General features: G+C 45.8%; 1 long non-coding RNA gene across 1 annotated transcript; it reads right to left on the bottom strand.

Annotated features, from left to right (window-relative positions):
• Positions 1-4,384: 4,384 nt before the first annotated feature.
• LOC135911184 (uncharacterized) lies at positions 4,385-18,021 on the bottom strand. The gene is made up of 3 exons (XR_010567242.1): positions 17,933-18,021; positions 6,100-6,167; positions 4,385-4,643 (listed from the first exon to the last, which is right to left on the bottom strand). It is a non-coding gene; the product is annotated as an uncharacterized lncRNA (long non-coding RNA).
• Positions 18,022-22,008: the final 3,987 nt, after the last annotated feature.

The raw sequence follows: 22,008 nt of genomic DNA, 5'->3' as shown, positions 1-22,008 counted from the left end.
CTCCGACACAACATGGTAGGTTTTCGACCCCACCTCTCGACCCAAGATGTCATGTTACTCCTAAAGAGACAGATTTTCGACGGTAAAGCAAGAGACGTTCGAGGGATCTTCGCCCTCGATCTCACAAAAGCATTCGACACCATCTCGCACCGCTTCGTACTGGAGTCTGTGACAGGCCTCGGCCTCGGCCAGAGATTTCAGGGGTACGTACGCTCCTTCCTAAAACACAGAAAAGCCCGCTTGCGAGTCTCGCAACTTAAGTCCGACCCCTACATGGTGGGCTCCTTCGGAACACCGCAAGGCTCGGTAATCTTTCCATTACTATTTAATATAGTGATGAAGGGACTCGCAGACAAACTATGAATCATCGCAAACGTAAACTGCGCTCTATACGCAGATTACATTACCATCTCGAGCCCGAGAGGCTCCCTGGCAGACATGGAGAAGGTATTACAGTCTGCCCTAGATGCCACGGAAGAGTATCTACAAGACACAGGAATGAAACTATCCTCCAAGAAATCGGAACTCTTACTATTTCGCAAATCTTGTCAAGGAATCCGCAACCTAACTCCTCTAAACGAACTTCCGATCGCTCTACATACAAGAGACGGACAACAGATTAAGCGAGTCAACCACATGCGCATTTTTGGGCTCCTAATCGAAGCCACCGGATACCACGGACACACGATCAAACACTTAACCGCCCAAAGTGAAAACATGATCAACCTCATCCACAGAGTCTCGGGGTGCAGGAAGGGTCTCTGCGAAGATAACCTTCTGCGCGTATACCACGCGTTCCTTATGAGTCATATTAATTACGTCGCCTCTGCCCACAACTGGACGAAAACAAAAAAGACGAAACTGAACACATTCATGCGCAAGAGCATCAAACAGGTCTTCGGCATTCCACAAAGTGCAAGTACAGCAAAAGCTCATCGACGAAGTGATCGAAGATCAGATGAAGCGGTCTGCGCTGGACGCGTGAAAGAAGACGAAGGAATGTGCGAGGAGAGAAGTGACAAGGAAGAAGTTGGAATAAAATGGCGGACGACACCCGTCTCACTTAGATTATGTCATTTTGTTGCCGTTCTAGTTAGGAACGCTACATTTTGGCGCAGCCGACAGTTTTCGAAGACCAGCCATGCGGGTGACGTTTTTCGTCGACCAGGCGTCATCGGAGTCTGTTGTTGTTGTTATCAGAGACCCGATACCAAGTGCACGGTGAGCCAGCGAAGAACCTTCCTCTTGAAGTTAGTTCTACCGCGCTGATCAACGTGGTGCTGAAACAAGCTGCAATCAGCCGCCAAGCCCTCGTGCAAACAGGATCGGTGACAGTGAATCTACAACTGCAGACACTGAGCGAACTCGTTCTGGAACCCATACGACGTGGCACCCTCAAAGAGGAAACACCTGCCGGGAAGGTGAGCCTAGGCTTGAGTATTATGGAACTGCAAAGGAACATTATACAACAGATCGAAATAATGAGAACTTTCGTCCAAGCGCTTAGTCGAGAGCAGTCAGCACGAAGCATTGTTGAACCAGATTATTTTGGCGCAGCCGACAGCGGACTCCAGGCACCTTCCAGGCACCTTTTGGCACCTTCCAGGTAAGTACTTTCGTACTTACCTGGAAGGTGCCAAATTCATACTTTTCACGGACCATCAAGCATTGACTCAACTTCTGAGCATGGCCCACCAAGAGACCGCATTGATAGATGGGTGAACTATCTGCAACAATTTGATTTCGTAATTTCGCACCGTTCTGGCCCACTCCTCACTGACGCTGACGCACTATCAAGATTACTTGTACAGGAATCAAGCAATAATCCAGAGACAATCAATCATATTAAGCTATGGGAAGGTACAGAAGAGCTCCAGTTTATGAATGGAAGGTATCACGTACCACCAGCTATGATTCCAAGGGTTCTTCATCTATACCACGACACCCCTGAATCGGGTGGACATGATGGCTTCTGGCGCACTTATAAGAAACTGCTCAGGACATTCACATGGCCGGGCACGAAAAACGACATCAGCCATTACATCCGCACATGCCACCTCTGCCAGGTGAGCAAAGTTAAATTCAAGCAATCGACAGACGTTATGACAAACCCTGAATATTCAAGTGTCCCGTTCGAAGTAATTCATTTCGACTTCACGGAGCTCAAAAAGAAGGGGGAAGGAGTCAAGCGAACGCAAGCTTTCTTGCTCTCCATAGATGAGTGCACACGGACGATTGCGGCTAAAGCTGGCAAAGAAGACGCAAACAGCGTAATAGACCTCCTCAAAGCTGAGTGTTTTAAACACACAAAGACGCTCGTCTGCGACAACGGGCCGGCTTTCCGGAGTGCCAAATTATCAAAGTGGGCCCAGGAGCACGGCATCATGATAAAGTATTCTTCTCCATACCACCCGGCAGCAAACGGCCTACCGGAACGTGCCATACGAGACATCAAAGAGTATCTGAAGATGTATCCAGACTTTGCCGGTGGCTGGAAGTGCTGTCTTGAGGCCGCTGTGAAGCACCACAACAGATCATACACCACGAGTTTAGGCTGCAGCCCTCATTTTGTAACTTCAGGTACAGCGCCCATACTTCCTGCAGATCGTGAGCTAGGTCTCCTAGAGAACCTCGAACTTGCGGAAGTAAGGAAAACTGTCAAAGAACAGGAGATCTACAAGCGCCGCATGAAGCGAAACTTTGATGAAAGGCACAGTAGCGAGATACCGGACACACAGCCTGGAGACTATGTACTTGTAAGGAAAGGAGCTGTGCCCTCAAATTCAAAATATTGCGGACCATTTCAAGTTATTAAGACTGCATGCCAGCATGGAATATTGAAGAATGTCTGGTACGCCGGAGACTCGGGCCAAACGGAGTGCGCAGCTATTGGAAACGTATTCAAGTATTACCCCAGGAGGTGTAATTAAAAGAAATCTGGAAGAGTGAAGCGGTCTGCGCTGGACGCATGAAAGAAGACGAAGGAATGTGCTAGGACAGAAGTGACAAGGAAGAAGTTGGAATAAAATGGCGGATGACACCCGTCAAACTTAGATTATGTCATTTATGTTGCCGTTCTAGTTAGGGACGCTACATCAGACTATGGAGCAAATACTCCCCATATCCTCGTCCGAAGCCGGTAGGCTAATCCTAAACGTTGCCAATGTCTCCCCTTCTCCCTATCTCCAGCACGTGGTTACCCTACCGAGCGAAATTAGAGACAACTGCATAGTCTCACCGTTTCCCAGAAACGTCCACCCACAACACAACCTCAACGCGGATCGTGAAGCCACCGCATTTGTGGACGCGGCCCAGTATGGCAACACATCCACTTTTGCAATAGCATTCGTGGATAGATACAGAACGCTACGATCAACCGAGTCGGTTAAAACAAGCACCAGCGCTAAAGCAGAACAAATAGCCTTATCCATCGCCATGGCAGACCCCACATTTACTCATGTCTTCACGGACTCCCGTGCCGCGATTCGGGCCTACGAATGCGGCAGCATATCTAAAGAAGTAGCGGGTATACTACTAGCGAGCTCAAAAGACAGCAAGTGGTGCCTCTCCTGGTTCCCCGCTCACATGGGGAAAGACATTCACCCACAAAAAGCTAACCTCAATGAAACGACCCACGACCATGTGCGAGAACTTTCCCGCCGCGACGGTCCCATGGCCTCCGAGGGGCTGGACATTCAATTTATTGACCCGTTGTTAATATACCAAGAAATCATCTGAGACTATCAAAAAGGCAGAACCAAATTCCCGCTCCCGCACGCCAAACTCGAACGCGCGCAGGCAGCCGCGTTTCGAATGCTACAGACGGACTTGTATTCGTCACGAGGCCTACTAAGCCACTACAACTCAGAAATCCCGGCAAACTGCCCAGACTTCCCAGAACACTACTGCTCACTTTCGCACATGCTACGGCAATGTACCACGTTACTAAAGGGCCCTCTCTCCAGTGAGTCCGAATGGGAAGAAGCCCTCAAAAGCCCGGACCTCAAACTCCAACTCAAGGCCGTCCAGAGGGCCCAAGAACTGGCGGAGCGTCACCCCGTTTCCGTCCCGACTTGGGCGTCGCCTATGGTTTCAGCCACAGGCGTTCCCCGCGTAGAATCTCCAACGGCTTGAAACTCCTCATGACTTGACCTACTGACTGACTGACTGGGGTGTAATGCGACGCGACGGCGCTGTTGTTCATGTAATAATGTGCAAAAGAAGTTTATACTAGGAGTAGAATTGCAGGCCAATTAAAACCAGAACACAAAATATTTTAATAAAGGAAATCTCATTTGAAATGCGACGAAGGCACAAAATAAGAAATGTATGCATAGCAGCGCTTAAAAGCGATTATGAGTGCGGAAAATAAAAAAAAGTGGCATTCAGCAAAAAAAAGAAAGTTTGTTTTTAATAATGTGCAGTTCATTCATTTCGGGCCATTTGTTTGTCATTCATTTTATTCAGTTACGAAACGGTTGTCTTCAACGGAACGCAGATCGGCCATCTTGTACCGCGAGGACTGATGCTTTGCTACTCGACTTTTTGTTCATTTCGTCCAACGGCCTTTGTAATAGCGTCCACGATCAAGGTTGGAATTCCCGGAATTGCCTCCGCTTCGTGTGGGGCCATAATCAGTGCAGCTGCAAAGTGACAAATCAAAGGCGGTGGTTCGTTTCTATGGTCCCCCAGGTGAGAAAGATAAAGAGCGACCATATATATATATATATATATATATATATATATATATACATATATATATATATATATATGCATGCCTTGATATTTAGATCCATCAATTTCCAATTTTGGCAGTTCAAGTATCATGCAGTGTCATTTAGTCTGCACAAATTCGAACACGATGTCTTTAATCAGTCTCATTTGAAATTCTGCATTTATACGAAGACAGCAAATCATCTTGTAAAGAGAGCTCCTACAAATTGTCACTTTTGTCACTTGTGTCATAGGCTCCGAAAGACAGATACACCGAGGGACGAATCGCAGTCAACAGAGAACGCGAACCATTTGTTTTACTTTATTTTATTTGATGACGTTCTCTCCCACATGAGGATTCCCGTGTTGCTCGGTCGCCAAAAAGAATAGAAGTTCTAAGCGGAACAAAACGCTGATAGACACAGTCAATAAATATTGATTGTTCGAATGGAACAACTTTTATAAAAATACGTATACGAGGCTGCCCCCTCGTAGACACCAATCTTGCTCTGCTGTGGACCCATATTGCTGTCGTTGCATGCATGCCACTTCAGTAAGCGCATACAAGTATAGGCCTGTGTGCATCAAAGAGATCATTACTGTTGCGCGATCGGCTGTGTGGCAGATCGTGATATCCTAGTAAAACATGTTACGTTCTTCGTGTGTCTCACCTGTCCTGCTTGACGCTATGGGCGGCTACACAGCAAGCTTTGCTAATCATATGTAATCAAAAGCGTTATTATCGAAGTATGACCGTTGAATTGCACCAAGCTCACGACGTATATATGCGACCTGTATTGAATAGCCTGTATTTGCTTAGAGATTTCATGCTGATTACTTACTTTTATTGCAACCGATTTAAGCCAAAGTTGCATATTTTCGACATTCACTGACAGCGTTACTTTACTGAATAGCCGAAAAATTATACGTAAAGGAACACCTCAAACCATGCTAACTCAATCATGCAAAGCATCTACAGAAAAGGCTACTGACCGCATCAAATAAATTGTTTTTTGCAACCCCCTACTTGACTGGCAAAAAGCAAATTTATTTTCATTTCACTGAAAGAACAAAAATAATATTCGCTGAGGTATATTTGAGAAGCTATGAAAGTTTCTAAATGCATTACAGCGATACCAAATTACAGTAAAAGGTAGTGAACACCTCAGCTGTACATTGTAAACGAGGGAATCTGCCACCAGGAAGTGCTATTCTTTTTGGCAAGCTTAGGGGAATCTAATTATTCTTCTCTTTATATAACCACGAATGCACACGAAATGAAGCTTTTTTACGACAAATTTCGAAAACCCTGTCGCCATCTCCGTTCTACTGGGTGCCCTCCGACATCATGTTGACGTAACACCTTCTTTGGCTGCGTAATCTTACCAAGTGTGGCAGCAACCACCACGAAGAGGTATTTCCCAAGCAAGCCGTCCATGTCTTCAACTGGAGAGCTGGGCGAAAAGAGTATCGATATTTTAAATATATTATTCGTATGACAACAATAGACTCATGTCTTATCTCTACCTTTATCAACTCCTGTGCTTTCGCAATTGAATTTAGCTTGTAAAATGTATGGGTGAACTCTAATATTTTGGAAGCTCCCAATGAATATTCTTGCTAGTTTTTCTGCATTTGTAACAAAAAATTGAGAACTCGTCTCGAGGAGTTCTAAATACTTTGCCCAGAAACATAATTGAATGCAACCATGCTATGCTTGCAGTATGACGGCCCTGTGACACCCAATAGGCTGCATATTCAAAGTATTTGTGGAAGTGTTCATATCACGAGATATATACATACAATTATAAGAGCTTAACGAAAATCGTTCTCGAATATACAACATGAGGGCTGGGCGTAGTCCTAAAAATATTTGCATTATTTGTACGTTTCGCGCCCCAGGATTCAAACGTTTTCAGCCTCTAACCAGAATCGGGCTATAAGAGTTTTTTGTTGCAGTTCAACTTCTCGTTTGAAGAAGGCTAACGGCATTTTAACTATATTTAAAAGCAAATCAAATTATCGATTGGCAATCAGACCAGTCTATTAATGCGTACGAACAACACATTCATTCCTATTTCCTAGTGGTTATACAAGAAAAAACAACGTCCACCATTAAAACCCGATCAAATGATAACAGGGAAACATGGCGACCTTTTTTCCCAAGATTCCTCTCCACGTGAGCTTCAGCCTAATCTAAATGTAAGCTGTGTTTTTTGTACTATCATCTTTTTTAACCCGGCTACCATTGTTATGCAGTCATCGTTTGACGCAAGGTGTGCCTGCTTTATTTTAAGCGTCTAGCAAGCTTTTGCCGAATCTGATACTCATCAGTCCTATCTATTGATACCGGGGGAGTGAAGCGAATACTGTTGTACATGACAAGTGATTACGGATATATTTATACTGAAAGCATACTACCCATTTATGGGTAGCGTTTGGTATATGATGCTAGTTACTTATCAAGTAATAGCACATCTTTTGCCCCACCAGGGAAGTGTGGCGTCATGCGGTTTCGGGCGGTAGATTCTCCCGGATTTCAGACGCATGCTGCGCTGAGTGGCGCAATTGTTTTTCAAATATATTGGCCGTAACGCTATCACTTATTGGTTTGCGTGTTATGCGGTGTCATCTCTAGATACCCGGGGGTGTGCCACACTACGTGCCTATCATCGAAGCAATGAGCGCTCTCACCGCACCCCACCTCTCTCGTTCTTCTGAAGTAGTTGGCCTTGTGGATCTCAACCGACAAAGTTTCGCGAACTGCCGACCCCTTCCTGTGGGCTGAAATGGGGATTCCTCTGGAATGCCTTAACAATACCGCTGCCCCGACAAAAAGAGAATGCAGCGTTAGTGACGTCAGAACCTGCCTAGAATCGTTCCTGCCAATGTCGGCTCGCGAAAAAGATTTAAGTTGGAACCGACCAATTCTTAGAGGAGAGAATCGCTACCAGCCGCCCTGCCAGTGTGATGGACTCTTCAGCACCGCTACCTCTACGCTATTACCTTCTATATCTGTACATACTGTATAAAGCGTTTCGTGTCCTTTCGTCTGCTCCAAGAGTCCGTCTCTCATCCTCGACCCCGAGTCGCCATAGTGGATTGAAGCTATGCGATTGGAGAACAAGTATCTCAAAAACCGATGGAAAGCTGTGAGGTAGATTGCTCGAAGACGACCGCTACACCGCTTGATTGCCACTAGGAGACTGACCGGTGTCAGCCAATTTAGCCGGATTTGTGCCTGATGTTTGTTTTTTCATGCCTTGAGACACAGGAAGATGTTCTGCTGCACAGGCAGATGTTAGGAGAGTTATTTGTATTTCGATGGCCTATGACGTACTAATTTACTTTCTTTAAACAGTCGATTCTATCTTGAAGTAAGGGAAAATTTAGTGGGCAAGTAGCACGAGGAACGAGATCACGATGGAGGGATACCAAGTTCAGGACCTCAGTCAACATTGCGAGGATCTTGGAATTTCCGCCGCCTCCGCAAAAGCAAAGAAAGCGACTCTCGACATGATCCAGGCGGAAGACGTGATGGTCGAGGAAGCTGACGAGGCTTGGGAAATGATTGTTGAGCGATAGCTGGAGGCAAAGGAATGCGGCAGACGTGAGAGGTGTCGGCGTGAAGGAGCAGAAAAGTGCAGGAAGCGCGAGCAAGCGGCAGAAGAGCGAGCATGGCTGCAGGCTCTTTATAAGGAGGGGCTTGAGCCTGAAATTTATGAACTTAAATGAGAAAGAGCCAGAGGCTATCTCCATGCCTTCAATACCAGCGAAGATATTGTTATAATTTTCTCTGATTTTGATCGACTGTGCGAAGAAGTAGGTGTTAGCCGGAACTTCTCGTCTGAGTGCGTGATGCTGTTGCTCCCTTCTAACTTCGCGTGTATGTTAGAAGTCGTGTTTCGTGAGAAAAACAGGGACTACATTGACGCTAAAAGGGCTTTATCGAGGCTAAGTCGCTCTACTCGAAAGCACGAGGTTGCATGTTTGATTACCAGCCAACAGTGGCCACATTCGGAGGAAGGCAAAATTAGCTGCGGCTTAGCTCAGCTATCCAAGCTTACTAAGCCAAGCGAAAGCTTGCTTAGTTAGCCTGGTTAATTCTTGGTTTCACTTGGTTAACCTTTGATTTAGCTGTAGTTATCAGACTTACGCATACAATCATTGCTAAGTTAGGTATGACCGCTGAGCCTAGGTCGGTGGCTAGACTCGTCAGTGATTGGGCTTGCATAGACGCGCATCGTTCAGTGGTGCGATGCCTGTTGTGCCGCAGGGAAAGCGCAAGTGCCAGACATGGAGAGAGACGCCGCAAACATCCGCAGCGTCGAAGCACAAAAGGAGAGGGCGCGAACGCGGTCGCTATACTGATCTCGAGGTGCGACAATTGTTGCATTCCGGACCCTTTCCATTGAAACAGCAAGCCGGGCGATATTCGCGAGGTGGTCACACGCCGCTCGGCGGGGCCGGCTCAAAGCCTCCCGCTCCAGCGCAACGCTCAGAGAAGACGGTACGAATTCAGTCTCATCCATGGCCAAGCCCACAATAACTAGGTGAAGGCGGCGCTCCTCTTTGCGAGGCGCGCGGCGCGTCACGTGGTCAGGCGGCGACCCAGCTGCGGTGAGCGCATGCGGCAAGCCGGCGGCGGCGGCGGCGGCGGCGGCAGAGATCAGTGCGGCGCGTTGCCAAGGCTCACGGCGTAGGTGCTGTCCGATGAAGGTCCAAGTGCTGGCGAATGGCGATACTCGGCTCGACGTGGTTAGTAAAGCTGTCGCCTGAAAACCCGAGTGGACTAAATCCGAAGCTTAGGCGGTTGCGAAAATCTAGAATAGGCGTGGCGCACGTCGGCAAGTAAATCATTTCAAAGAAATTGAAACGCCGCAAATTCAGCCTGTTCTCAGCGTTGTCAAGGCATTGTAATACCCCAGACATACGGGCAAAGCTGAAGTCCTTTGCAGCAAAACCCCTTTTGTTACTCTGAAGGATGCTTTACAGAAATGATTTGCGCCGACGATACACGGCACCGCAGTAACTTCCTTAGGCGGTTTTTCAGATGAATGCCGCAATAATAAAGCGCTAGTTGTTAAAGCAGAAAGTAAGAAAACATGTTTGAAAAGTTGCGTATTTGGATTATATTTAACTACTGTAGACCCCCCCCCCTCCCCCCAAATTTTTTAATTGTTGATGGCTTATACTGCGCATATTAGTTGAAATATGTTAGTTTTTTTCGGTCTTAGCAGCAATTTGAATTGTTCTAGAAACTTTGTATAGTCGTGTTTTGCTATGCTATAGTGGCTTGATTTGGTTAGCTTTGATACAGTGCACTAGAATAGCTATGAAAGCTGTATTTATTCTGGTGCTGGCCACGTTTCTGTACTTCTTTTTCACGTGCTTTTCCTCTTCCTTCGTGCATGCAGGTGTAACGCGCTTTATTGAATGTGCTGTTCGCCCAATTTCGATCCCCTGACAGAAGTGCGCATGTGCATCATGGTTCAGCGAAACTCTAGCGATGAAGCAATAGATGAGGTCGCTCTCGGATCTCTTGGAGATGAGATAAACGCTGCCAAGGAGAAAGCAGAAAACATCAAGGTCCCCTCATCAAGAGCATGCTTACTGTTGACTGCTTCGGCAGTGTCCCGTCGAGCAGCCTACGGCGGAATGTGGGCCTACGTGTCCAACGAACGACGACTTCACGACCCTAACACACCAAAATAAAGACGGCGCAGGAAATGACACCGCTGCAATCCAACATGGCGGCACTAGCGACGTGATGCAAGCGCTTGAGAGTATAGCTAGAGTAAATCTTCACTGTTCGACAAATCGCATTACCGACAAAAATTTTAACATTTTCAGAAGGTAAAAAATACTTATGATGCACCATAGTTGTGTGGCAGGTTTCCTTTTATTGACCAGTTATGCAGGCTATGTGCGAGTGTAACACCTTTTCCGCTCGAAAAGTATATATGTGCGATCTCCTTTCCCGCAAAGGAACTTTGCTTTAAGGGAGATACTCCTTCATCATGCGTTACTACGGTTGAACGCCTTTCCGGTAGATGTCCCCTTACCTAAAGGACTTTAGACTGCCCGTGTGTCATAAGCATACGAATGTAGCGAAGCTTCCAGCTTGTTTGAAAGTCTGCTTCAATAGCCGCTCGCTTCCTGGGTGAAGGAAAGGCCGCTGCCTAGCGGACAAAGGGACTGTGCTCAGGCGAGACAGTGAATGCGCCACCCTCCCGCAATTTGGAGGCCGCGTGTCGAATGTCCTAGGTGCTTCGGGTAACTCATGAATAGTCGACCGACTCGAGCCCATTTTCAATGGTTGATATGCGAAAAAGGACGCATTGTTTTATGCTATGGTGTGGTAAAACTTTAAGAAAGTCCTGCAGATCATGAGCCCTCATGAAGCGGGCCGCTCCTACGTGGGAACCGGAAGGTCGAGCCTTTCGGCCGCATCGTGGGCCTGCTGGACAGCCCAGGGTTGGTCAGCCAGAAGTGTGCTGCAGAGAACCGCCTGCCATCTGGCCGAGCTGTTATCGATGATAGAGCGTGACCGGGCACACCGCCAGAGAATGTCGTCTAACGTGGCTATTTCTCCACAATCGCAGCAGGTAGCACTGGTAAAAGTATCCGGATATATTTTATTAAGAGCGGCGGATTGGGATACGTACTCGTTTGTAGTAGACGTAGCGTTAATGTTCGAGCTCTACTGAGAAGCGGATGGGGAACAAAGGAGATTCTAGGGCTGAGATAGCAGTGTTTAGTAATTTCTTTGTAAGTGGAGGGTCTGTCCCTGTCCTCTGGGGAGTCGGCTTCCGTTTGGAAGAGGCTAACGTGGTTAGCATGTTCACACGCAGCCCCATGAGCCGACTCGTTGAGGTTAGGAGGAGCACCCTTTATCTGACCTTGTTGTGTGGGAAACCAGTAAATGAAGTGGTGCGTGATTGCCTTGCCCCAAAGAAGTCTAAGCACCTGTTTGGTAACGGTACCTTTTTCAAATGCTCTGACTGCACGCCTTGAATCCCTATAGATGGCATCCCCTGAGTTATCAAGCAGAGCTAGTGCAATAGCCATTTGTTAAGCTATTTCTGCGTCCCTCTTCCGAACCGAGGCAGCATTGGTGATTCCTTGCCGACCATCGACAGTGACGATGGTGAACGCCCGACGTCCTTTACAAGAAGCGGCATCCAGGAAGCTGACCTGTAGCTGATCAATGTGTATTTGCCTAAGGAGGTTGGCCGCTCCTGGCCTCCTTCAACCACGATTATAACCGGGTGGATGTTCCTAGGTATGGACGCGACCGTAATGTTCTCACGAATCAATGGGGGAAAGTAAGAGAAGTCATCCGCTACTCTATCTAGGTGATCTCCGAGTGCCTGCAAGGTGGATCTCCCTGCCCTCGTTGTAGTGAAATGAGCTAGCTGTACGCGCTCCTGGGCCTCTGCAATCTCTTCCAGAGTATTGTGAATGACAAGCTGCATTAAGCGCTCTGTACAAGTGTAAACGAGTAACCCGAGAACCCGCTTAGTAATCTTCCTAAGCTGTGCATTCAATTTTTCGCGGTCTGTCCGTTCTCATCGATGCATAGCTGCCACGTATGTAAAGTGGCACAGAACGAAGGCACGGATTAGTTGAATGAGGTTATCCTCCTTGAGTCCATGATTCCTATTTGATACCCTCCGAACTAAAGGAACAGCGCTTTCGGTTTTAGCAATTAGCTTGTCTACAGTCTTCCCATTTGTCACCCCTGACTCAACGATCATACCCAAGACCTTGACATGAATCGACTCTGGGTATGCGGCAACCGTTTCTTGTATGTAGGTTAATGTCTCTGTCTTCTAACGATGTTCACTCATTGGGCCTTCAACCATGTTTTTTGGGACTATACAGTAAGAGTTCCGACTTCAAGGGAGAGCATCTGAGACAGGTGGGTTCAAGGTAGGTTTCGACCGTGTCTTTGGCCTCCTGTAAGGCTCCCTCAACCTGACCGTCATTGCCTCCTGTGCATCATATAGTTATATTGTCAGCATACATTTGATGCCTTCAATCTCGAGAAGCTTTGTGCTAAGGTGTCGACGACCATGGCCATATTGAATAAACAGGGGAAAATTACTAACCAGGGTGGGGTGCCCCTCTCGTCAAGTTCCAGCAGTTCTGATTCGAGACCGGCCACCCGGATGGTAGATTTCCTATCCGAGAGGAACGATCTAATATAGTTGTAAAATCTCTCACCCAGGTGGAGCCGAGATATCGAAGCTAGACTATGCGAATGTAGAACGTTGTCGAAGACCTTCTAAAGATCAAGTCCCGAAACGGCCCGAGTGTCGCTAGGATCGTTGTCTATGATTTGATGCTGAACCAGTTTCATGGTATCCTGTGTGGATAGGCGTGTCCTCAATCCTAGCCCACTGTGCGGGTAAATGTCGTTATTCTCCAGGAACCGGGAGAGCCGATTCAGGCCTGCGTGCTCCGCTGCCTTACCGACACAGGATGTAAGCGAGATGGGCCTCAAGTTGTCAACGCTAGGTGTTTTGCCAGGTTTCTGGGTGAGTACAAAGCAATGCGACTGTTCCATTCCTCCAAATTTCATGCTCTTGGTCTTTTCTGTTCGCGATGAACAGAAATGTTGTTTCTTCGTTGTCGTTTTTTAGTAAAACCTGATTGCTGAACGCTTGAGTGAAGAGAGCGTGAGTGCTTCCGTTTGTTTGCTCCATTTACGTGCATGTAGGCTTGGAACAGCCTAAAGGCCTCATTTTGATTGACGTCATTTGTGAATCGTACGCAGTAGTACAGTCAGTGGAGAATTTTGACTCACTTTTGCTTTCATGTTGTTCGCGTGGGTTGGCGTATTTGTTTGTTAGTTTGTTAGAGCCGTTTTTCTGTTTAAAATGTGGTATTCGTTTTGCTGAGTGCTGTTAGGCAGCAGTAAGGGGAGGCCTATTTCATTTGGAGGTTCAGTTGTGTCATGTCATTCCTTCCTTTTCAGAAGCGACACCCAACCGCTCAAATTATTAGCGCGAAACCTTTGCGTCCAGCCTTTCGGGGACAGAACGAAATCATCTTGGGGAACCTAGTCTTTACTAACCTACGCGCATTAAAGTCGATAATCGCTCAAAACACTTTCGGATTTGATTACTAGTTCAATGCCTTGCCACTTAAGGAAAGATCCGTACATGAAATTTTCTCTCGGACACGTGTATAGTGCGGTTCGGAAACCATTTTCTTTGATTTGTTTAGCATAGCTAGATCTCAGAATGTTGTTTGTTGGGTGATATTGGTCTGGCGGTTTGAAGAGCATTCCGGGGGTGCTTGCTTGGTTCGGAGTTGTCTGACTTTGTTGATTCTCAGTCGTTTGATGGACGTTCCGAGCGCTGAGCATCAGGAAAGACAACTCTCGCAAAAAACGACAAAGCCTGTCCCTCCAGTCAATCAACGACGTCGCACAACTAGCGCATCCAATCGTCTGAGTTGCGCCGAGCAGCTGTACTTCTGGATGCATTTTCTGGGGCGGCAGTGCTGTTGTGCCACACTGCGTGCCCATCATTGATTTAACGCCCTGCCCCCCCCCCCACCCCCTCGTTCATCTTAAGTGGTTGGCCTTGTGACTGGCAACCTGCAATGTTCCATGAACTGCATACGCCTATCCGTGTGTCGAACGGGGGGATTCAGTGGCGCGCCGCACCAAGAGTGCCGCCGCGACGAAAGAATAATACGACACGGGTGACGTCAGCACCCCGCCAAGCGTCGTACCTGCCCACGATGGATGACCAAACGGATTTAATGCATAACCGGCCCATTCTAAGAAGAGAGAGTCGCTAACAGCCGCCCCATATGACGTATGCGCTATTCGGCATCGCTTCTGTACGCCAATACCGGCTGTACCTATACATTGTCTATCAAGCTTTTCGTCTTCTCTCCGTCTGCCTGAAGAGTCCGTCCGCCGTGCTCGACCCAAAGTAGCAATACCCGTGAGAACTTTTAAGGTAACCTGGACCCGTTGGCGATTGTTGTTTTTTACATACATAATGTGTTTTCTCAATCGCCAGGATTTCCTATGCTTGCCACTAACGCTACCGAGGTGGTCGGCATAGCACTGTACAATTCATGTCTACCAATTACATTGCTCCAGCCTGCTCACATAGTGCCTAGTATCAATCAGATAGGTCGGAGGAACAAAAAATGATGCCGAATACCCGTCTACTTGAAGTGCCGCTGCAATGTAATGAAGTGGCAACTTCGTGACAAGGCAGCTAATTTCCAGGTGTTTCAGTCGATAGCGATTTGTACGCTGTATATCGTCCTAAAGAAAAAGCCAGTGCTTTGGGCGCACGACAGCAGCGTCTAACACTGTTCTCCCAGGTGGACTGCACATAGATTTTTGCGTTCTATCTCGTGGAAGTGGCTCGGCGCTCATTGGCGTTAAAGTGCCTACAGCTGGCATTTCCGTTTCCAAGAAAAAAATGTTTACCCACTCAACCCGCAAGCTAATAAGAGAAAATTTTTGCTTTCTGAATGACAAAATAGCCTCTAAAACACGAAGCAAGGCCACATGAAGTATTTTGGAATACTTTCTAAACGTACTATCCATCTCAGAGATTGATTGAAGGAGCTAAGGATGATACAGAAGTACTTTAGGCCTAAGTTTATATCGAGATCAGCAAAAGTACTTCCCGTAGACATGTGTCCGAAAACAGTTGGAGAGGTTGGGCATCGCTGTCGAGGTCTAGTACAAGAAAGAGAAGCGGTCTTACGTTTGAGCATGGTAAGCAAAGTGGCATATGCTGTAAGAAAAGAACCACAAGGTTGCTAATTTTGTCACCTCCGTTTCTTTGTTGGAAAACTCCACGGCAGCAATCCGAAGGAGGCAGTATTCTCTAGGTAAACAAGCAGTGCACGAGCCCGTAACAGCTCACGCCTCCTTTTTACCCGGTATTCCTCACTATTTCCACAAACCCTAGGTCACTTTCGGCGCGGCGTACATGCACGTAAATAAAAGGATAAATTGCACGATCAATTAGAGCCACTCATCTATACTTTCAAATCCTCTCACTTTCGAAGGATTGAGCACAATCAGCCAAGCGCGTGATGGTAACTGACAACTGAAAAGGGTCAGCCATGTAAGTTCGGGGGGAATTTCGCAACCGCTGAAACTAGGGTCAGGCACTCACACTCAGTGATGTACCAGTTGCGCTCCGAGTATGAACGGAGCCTACTGGCGTAAGCGATAACACGGTCGTTGCCGCGCTGGCATTGTGCGAGTATTGAGGCGATTCCGTGGCCACTGGAATCATTACTGACTTTGGTACGTGCAGAATGATTGAAATTTGCGAGAACGGGCGTCGTTGTGGGAAGTTCCATTAGATGAGAGAACGCAGATGCCTCTTTATCACCTTACTACATTCAAAAGCTCAGTTAGGGGTCGTGCAATGGCCCCGAAATTTCTAACGAAGCGGCGGAAGTACGAACAAAGACCGATGAAGCTTTGCACGTCCTTGACACATGTCGCAGTAGAGACGTGCCTAAGAGCATGAATTTTGCGTGGGTGCAGTTGCACCCAGTAAACATGAACGAGATGTCCAAAGACGGTAAAGTAGTGACGTCCAAATTGACACTTTGCTGCGTTGAGTTGCCGAGCGGCTACACGAAAAACATAGAGGACTGCTGATAGGCGCTCTAGGTGCATAAAGAATGTTGGGGAGAATACTATAAATTCTTCCAAGTAGCTGACGCACGTAGACTATTTGAAACCATGAAGAAGAAATGCCATCACGCGTTGACATGTGGCAGGAGTGTCACTTAGACCAAAGAGCATCCCTTCGCATTAAAAAAGATCGTAGATTGTTGCAAGGGCAGTCTTCTCGTGGTCTGGACCGTCCATGGCACTCTGCCAGTAGCCGGGGCGAAGGTCAATCGGTAAGAAATTACCAGCACCAGGGAGGCCGTCAAGGGCCTCATCAATGCGAGGTAGGACATACACACCCGTTTTTGTAACACTGCTAAGGTTCCGATAATCAAGGCAAACTCGTCATGAGCCATCTTTCTTTTTCAGCAGTACAACAGGTGACGCCCATAGACTACACGACGGTTCAATAATGTTTAGGCAAGCATTTTGCGAACTTCTGCGTCAATACCTTAATGGTCAGACGCAGATAGTCAATACCCGCGGCATTGAACAGGAGTTGCTTCGCGGGTATTCATGCGAAGTTGAGCAGCTGTAGTGTGGACCAAACGATGATCGTGAAAGTTAGATATATCGTTGTAGGAAAGCAGAACGCGGTAAAGCTCACGGGCCTGGTCGGACAGCATGTCGCGCTTAATCATTCTTTGTAAGTAGGCGATGGTATAAAGTGTGGACTGCGATGGAAGAGGTGAGTCACTTGAATTTTCATCTACTGCAATATGGGCTACTGAGTGACCCTTGAATAAACAAAGCTGGGCCAGGTATCCCGCTTGGCAGCATTTTTGTGGTAAAATGTTGACCACTGGCACGCAGACGCTATTCGTCGTAACAGATAAAACTTTATGAGGTATGGTGATAGCGCGTGTAAGGATGACGTCTTCCATGGGTCCGTCGGGCAGAGGCGGGGATGACACAAAGTCAATGTAAGTGAGTGCCGAAGTGGCAAGAGAGCGTATAGTCTACAGAATTGAGGCGTCCGGGGTCGTTCTGCGGGATCCAGGCAGGTCAAAGCGGAGAGTATTTGCTGAGCAGTCTATGACTGCAGAATACGCGAAGAGGCAGAAAGGACGGGGAGTTGTGGATAAATGCGCGCAAATTCGCCGCGCGACTGGCCGCTCGACGCAATTTGCGCGTGCTCGCGGGCTTCTTTCGTGCCGGGAAGAATACTCTTATATAGCACGTATTGAGAAACAATCTGCGGTTTCTCATGTTGTACAATTTTCTTACTGACACTTTTAATATAGTTTCGATAACGGAGAATTTGATTATATTTAGAACTAGTTGTCTAATTATACGGAATGGAAAAAATCTGAGTATCTCGAAGCGACAGCAAACAACATTACTTTAGTAATGTCTAGCTACGTATCATTTGTATGTTTTTAAGGTTTAAAGTTAAACACCCTGTGGCCCAATAATGCTAGACATATGAAAATTTAATATTTGTTGGAATACAGGGATATATGATTTGTCTTCCAATATACTTAAGGCTGAGGTCATCTATGCTCAGACCTGTAACAAACTGTATATGTGCGCTTCTCTCACCTCTGGAATGGATGCAAAGAAAGCAGATGCGACGGAGACGACGAGAGTCCTGGAGTGATAAACATTCCTACCTCCGGTTTTTATATCCGCTCTCAGACACCACGTGCTCAATGTACTGGACTAAAAAATAAATATGGTGCACATTTTTTTCCTACAAAATTATAGGAAAGATTACTTTGCTCTGATTCCACTTCAAACTTGACATTTCCATTAACCTATTTACACGACCTCTTCAAAATTCCTCCAAACATGTCCATTGCACTCATGAACTGCTTGACAGAAAAACTTATTGAAAAACTTGTTTTGAGACTGGTCGCTCGTGTACATAGGCTGATGGAATACTTCGACATCGAGCACTAGACAGCGCTCATACCGATACTGTCATACCTGATATCGCCGCAATCGCTTTTTTGGCTCTCCGTTTTTGCTTTACTGTTTGTTACAGACGTATCATTGCTTTTCACGCATATACATATATATATATATATATTAAGTTCCAAAAATACATGGGTTTATAGGACTACTTCTTTAACATACACTAATTATTTAGCTGCGGTAACATTTACAAACACTGCTTCATAATGGGCCTCATAAGTACTATCACAAATTTACTATCCGGATGGCACTTGAGGGACGCCTTCAATTCATCGCGTAATGAAACTAAAATACCTTGCACCAGAAAGAATAAATCTGCGAATAATAAAGTGCACTTCTTAGTACCATACAATCAAAGAAGAAAGGCCCACCAGAAATCCATGAGGTATCAGCCGACCGTACCAGTGCTGCCACTCCCCCCCACCCCCCCCCCCCCTCGAAAAAAATCATATATTGTTCAAGATAATTCAGGTGTGTTGCAATCAAAGATTAAAACAGCACATAAAGGCAAAGCGTTCTTAGCTTTATCATTACGTTTTTTGGGGGACCATATAAACTGGTTTGCTAAGTTCAAAAACATAAAATTAATAGGACAATTATTACAAGGATTGAGTAAGCAAACCTACGCAAATGAATAAGCGAAACAAGCTCAGTACCTGTAGAAAATTCCTTTCTGATGCGAATGCCGCAAGCTTGTTCAACTCAATCTCTCTTCAAGGACTTCAGTATTGTATTTGAAAATATATGTGCTTAGTCTGTTTATTACATTTAGATGTGAAATAAGGTGGTCTCTTGTTTCGTAATGACATCCCATTGTTCTTTTTGAATACTGCCTCGACTCATGCGATCTTTCAGATGTAAGGAGAATTTCCAGACACAAACGAAGCATGAACTATAAATACTGGAAACAGTACACGATACCTTGCGCGTGCCCGTACAAAACATACTTGTAAGAACCAAAAGGTGTTTAAGTGTATTTATGTGAAAGGCAACTCTGTGTAAGTTTAAAAATATCCCCTCGCAAACACTACGCTCTACGGCCTCTCTCAAGAAGGAATGGCCGCGGAAAATAAAGTAATAAAACAAGGTACACAGCAATATATACTTCATCTGCGATTATGGTGCCGTCAGCTATAACAACATAAACTTACTTTACGTTTTCGGTGAGGTAGCCCCAGAAATTATTCGGGGATGGTTTGGCGTAGATTCATAGCATTACTCTAAAGTAATGAGGGTTGACCGATGTGCGCGCGGAAGGCTACTTTGTACATTGGCTATTACTACGGATGATGCTCCTTTTCGTTTAACGCTAGCAGTTTTGCTCTTGAGATGAACGATATCGGGTTCTTACAAGGCATATGCATGGATACCATAACAGCGCAAGTTCTTGACGTGATTCGAAACTGAAAATATAGTAACGCCAGAAATGTCGATTATGCACGGCTCGTGGTACTCAATTATGAAAGAGTCATCGGCACGCGAATTATATTAGGACCATTTCCCAGATCATTGGTATCTTAGCATTGTAGGCTGAAATGGATAAGAAGACAATCATATTTTGTGAATCAAGATCCCCCCAAAAAGAAAAACCGAATAATAAATAAAACTGCCAAAAATAAACACTATGGCTTGCACGAAGATAGAACACCCTTGAATGCAAGTTGGATTATTTACGATTGTAATCTGATGAAGTGGCAATATAACAATACAAATATTATTCTGTTCAACCCTTGTATACCGTCCAGATTGGTTTCGTTCCCAGTGGAGCATGGATAACGCAGTCGTGAAATAAAAGCTCTTTAATATTCGCGTACGGATGCATGTGTGCTTGCGAATGAAATAATTGTGCCACACATGTAGTAGTCTTTACATCTCGCATAACACGTCTTTGAAACCGATGTGGGCTTTAGAGGAACAAGCGCTGCTTTCGCACAGCACTTTGTTTTGTAGCACATCAGCCGATGAACTCTCTATAACTAATGTGTCATTAGGAGAACACACAAGGCTCTTAGGAATAACAACCAGGGGGCCTCCATCCGGAGAAGGATGCCAGTCACGGATACACCAGACTGGCCTCTACAGCTCCCTCGATACGTCTCAGCCCCTGAAATCACACAGAAAGACTCGGGAAAAGCGATAGGTTGAAAGCGTTAACTTCCTGCGTCTAGTCAATACGAGAGTTAAGAAGGCTAAGACAGGCTAAGAAGAGGCCACAATTTTCGTTCCCTGATGTTTGTGCCTTTCCGAAGACGGGAAACCAGGGCTCACTGGTACAAAAGAAAGAGTTCTTTGAAGCGACAAAAGTTGTTCTTGAAAACTTGAGAACTCAGGCAATGAAGCTGCTTTGGGTGCCAAAAGGCGTGGTCAATAAAGAGAACGCTCACTTCATATGAATAGAACGGACCAAATGGTTTCAGAAATTCCAAAAAGCGTTCTCCTCACCGCATTGCAACCGGGCGAGATCTACTGGAGCTATCCCTAACACCACCCACACTTTAGATACTTTTGAGTATTGAAGAAAGAAAGGGTTGAGTGTGCATCGGAAGATTCAAGAGTTATTATATTATGGAATGCATGCATTGTCAAGAGACTGCCGAATGATTGCGTCATGCTTCAACTTTCACTGAAGCCACTGTTTCCATTTTTGTAAATTGAACTGTCGAATGAGGCGAAAATATTCGAACTGAGTTGCTTTCCGTTTTCATAGCAAGGGTTTTATAAGCTTTATTTTGAGGAGGCGTAAGAAGGGTGCGCGGAGGGAAGTTTTCTAGAAAAAGTTTCGAAATTTTAGCAACAAGATCGTATCAATAATTGCATTATCCTGTGCTCTCACTTGACATCTTTATTTATGGTCCCTCCGAAGAAGGTGTAACTGATTTTGTGATTCTGTTACGAGAAACATTTTACTTATTTATTTTTCATTTACAAATACTGCTATCCCATGAATTGGGACATTGCAGGAGTGGTGCAGAATATTATACATAAACAATATCAGGAAAGTGCATGATTACAAATGTGAGTGTAAAGATTTACAGAGAAAGCAGCACAGTGCTATGAAAAAATACATGATTTGGCAATTCTCGCACAAAATGATCAACAGACATTTCACGTAACGTGCCATCTAAATCGTTCCACAATTAAAGTGTGAAAGGAAAAAAAATGAAAATTTGTAGCTATCTAAAAACGGCATAAACGGCACGATGTTAAGCGGGTTGGAACAGCGCGTGGCACATGCTGAAGAACTGGCGAAAGAGAAAAGGGCATCAACATTAATACGCTTGTTGATAATCTTGTGAAGTAGGATAATGCGATCACATATTCGTCTGTGTTCAAGTGTGTCAAGTGATAACGTGCGGGCGTGAACTGTGGGAGAGAAGTGACGGTCGCAAAGCTTATATATGAGTCTTATTGCTTTTTTCTGCACATTTTCAAGTTTAACAATGTCTTTGGCGGAGTGTGGCGACCAGACCGCCGATGCATATTCAAGTAGAGGCCCTACTAGAGATTTGTACGCCGTTAGCTTACAGTTTTTGGTTGCATCTTTTATTGTACGTGTTAAGGATCCGAGTTTCCTGAGTGCCTTGGAGCAAGTTAAATCTACATGCTTAGACCGATTTAAGTTTGAACAGAACGTTACACCTAGGTACTTAAACTCGTTCACGTGCGTTAGTATATGTGTGTTGTTAGTGTACGAAAAACGA

This window comes from Dermacentor albipictus, chromosome 5 (assembly GCF_038994185.2).
Source record: "Dermacentor albipictus isolate Rhodes 1998 colony chromosome 5, USDA_Dalb.pri_finalv2, whole genome shotgun sequence".
Taxonomy (NCBI): Eukaryota; Metazoa; Arthropoda; class Arachnida; order Ixodida; family Ixodidae; genus Dermacentor; species Dermacentor albipictus.
This window is presented reverse-complemented; position numbering and strand designations above follow the sequence as displayed.